The sequence below is a fragment of the Crocuta crocuta genome, unplaced genomic scaffold (assembly GCF_008692635.1).
Source record: "Crocuta crocuta isolate KB4526 unplaced genomic scaffold, BGI_CrCroc_1.0 scaffold247, whole genome shotgun sequence".
In the NCBI taxonomy this organism is placed as follows: Eukaryota; Metazoa; Chordata; class Mammalia; order Carnivora; family Hyaenidae; genus Crocuta; species Crocuta crocuta.
In genome coordinates, this window is record NW_027531910.1 from 3,907,559 (window position 1) to 3,910,738 (window position 3,180).

A 3,180-nucleotide genomic window follows, 5' to 3' on the forward strand; every position below is an offset into this window, starting at 1 on the left:
AATTTTATCTTCTTTTTTTTCTGTTTTTTTGTTTTGTTTTGTTTTGTTTTGTTGCAGCACTACAGCCTTACTTCATTAAAAAAAACACACAAAGAAACTCAAGTGACTGTATACATGAACTTTTTTGTTTTTGTTTATTGGCCTATTTTTTTTCCCCTCTCCTTGCACCAATACTACACGCTCTTAATATATCTTTGAAATTAGTCTTAATACCTGGAAACATACATAGTTACGTTTTATTTTTTTATTTTAAGATTGGCTTGGTAGTTGTTGCATCTTTGCATTTCCATATCAATTTTAGAATCCGCTTGTTAATTCATGGCTTTCCTTGTTTACTTGAGAAGCCAGCTGTTACTCCTATTGCTGCTAATTTGCTATTGATGTCTCCCTCACATCTTGTCTCCCCTACTGCCTTAAAAATCTTCATTCTGACTTTGGTTTTCAGCAGTTTACAATGACAAACCTTGATCTGTGGTTCTTTGATTACTAGAAAAAGCAAACACTTTAAAACATTAATGATCATTTGGATATCCTTTATTTGCATTTTCTATTGGAACATTTATTTTTTTGATACATAGGAGTATGGTTAAAATTTATCATATCTAACATATCAATATGTTATAAAATTTCCATCTGGCGGGGTGACTGGGTGGCTCAGTCAGTTGAGTGCTGACTTTGGCTCGGGGCATGATCTCCTGGTCCATGAGTTTGAGCCCTGCCTTGGGCTCTGTGATGAAAACTGAGAGCCTGGAGCTTCCTTCGGATTCTGTGTCTCCCTCTCTCTCTGTTCCTCCCCCACTTGCACTCTGTCTTTCTCTGTCTCTCAAAAATAAATAAACATTAAAAAATTTTAAAAAAATAGAAAATTTCCATTAGGATTTAGTTAAGTTTTGTCTAAGATAAACACTTATTTATAAAAATAATTTATGCTTCATATAAAACTACTCAACCATCCAGAAAAATATAAGGGAAAGAACAAGAAAAATCCATAACCCCACCATCCAGAGGTAATTATTATTAACTCATGTGGACATTATTCCAAGCATCCCTTTGTATATAAAAACTGAGAGAACAAAATACAGAAAGAGGTCCTGGGGCTGAATAGTGTTATCCATTAGTTCCTACTGAAAAAGAAAGCCAAGGACTCCATAAACATGACTGAGCATCTGTGTAGGGCTTTTGAATTTTCAATTGCCTTCAGAACTGCCATTCCATTTGAATTTTACCATGACATGCAGAATATGCAGGGGACTTATTATCATAAATCAGACATGATGAAACTGATACATAGAGGGGTTGGTGGCTGGTCTATGGCTGTGCAGCATGGGAGGGGCTGATATGGTATCAGAGTCGAGTGTTTTGGTTTATGCATCATGCTTTTACTTGCAGCACATTCTTTTAAGTGTAAAGGGTACCAGGATTTGCCACCCTAAAATATGCCACTTTGGCTCATTGATTATTTTGAAAACAGTCAATGCAAGGAGACACCTTCTCCCCAGCCTAAATAGATCTTCCAAAAGGGACTCAATTGGCATACATCCTCACCCCTCCCCAGGGCAGATTCATCAGCCAGGAAAGATTGGTTTATCACAGGAGAAGAGACTAGAAGTCAACACAGACAAACTTTATTACCAACTATCCTGCCTTCCAATTATCCCTCTAAGGGCCCATTGTCTTTTACTTTGCCGTAAGAGTCCTCCATCCCTTTCACCTTTCCCTATTAAGATGGTATTTAATCCTGAATTCTAAACTGCCTCAGGGAGTTACTCATTCCTTCCATGTTTCTCATGCATAATAAGTAAGATATATATGTTAGTAAACTTCTGTTTGTTTTCTCCTGTTAATCTGTCCTTTGTTCCAGGGCTGTCAGTTAAGAACTCAGAAGGGAAAATTATTTTTCCTTCCCTACAAATGACGTTTGACATTACATGTTTTATCTGGGGTCACTAATTTTGTTATCAGCATTTAATCTCTTGACAGTTTTAAGAAGTTAAAATAAAAATTAGACATCTGCATACTTAGCCATCTTAACTATATATATATATATGTTGTTTATGTTGAGACAGTGCATGCAGGATCCTGCAGGGGAGGGGCAGAGAGAAAATCCCAAGCTCCTCCCAAATCAAGAGTCAGACTCTTAACCCAGGTGCCTCTAACTGTATTATATTTTGTTTCTTTTTTTTAGGTTTATGGTTGGGGGGGGCGAGCACAAGGGAGAAGATGGCATTGAAAAGGTCTTTGTAACTACTCTGGTTACTTATATAATTTTCTGACCCTGGAAAATCATCCCTGCACATGAAATAAAAGTGACACGTTTCAGGTAACAGTCATTGTCATTTGATGCAGCTGAAATAATCTTATTTTGGGGTCCACTGGCATAATGTATTCAAAAATCTGTGCTAGTTATTGAAAGACTACCTTCTTTGCCAAACAATAACTACAATTTTAGGAAGAATTATACTAAAGGAAAGTTTTATGTAATTACTTCGATTTATAATACAACTTTCCAAAGAAAATATAAGAGACTTTCTCCTGATACCATTTCTGTTTTAGCAGTGCTTATGTGTATCATTATTTATTAATATGTACATATATGCATAGAGACCTTTGTACTTACTTACACAATGCAGACTTTTATTCATTTACCTTTCCCATTTCCAAAATAATCTCAGGCAAGTTGAATTCATCACCAGGTCATAGAAGATCGTTTTCTCTTCACTTCATGCTTCCAAACAAAAAGAAAACAAACTCTCTAACACATATATCTTTTTAATATCCAGTTAGAGAATGAAGAGTACATTGTAAAAGGGAAGGGGCAGTTTCTAGTTGCCTAGAGTGACAAAAATGAGCTTATTTTAAAGGAATCACATTGCATTTCATCAAAGCCATTCACTTCAAGAATATTTTCGCTGATTCTTTATTAATCTGGAGGTTTTGTAGTAGATATGAAAATTTTTAAATAAAAGAATAGGTGAATGTCATAGTACATAAAGCTATGACTTGAAAACTCAAGGAACCAAAATCATTCTGAGTCATGTCTATATTAAGAAGCACTGAGGTTGTTTTTGTTAAGTTTTGACTTTTCACCCTTCACACTTATTTACCTGAGGGTAAAGTATCTGTAAATATAAATTGGGATGTGACAGTGTTGTCTTTGTGACACGCATTTTAAATCAGTAT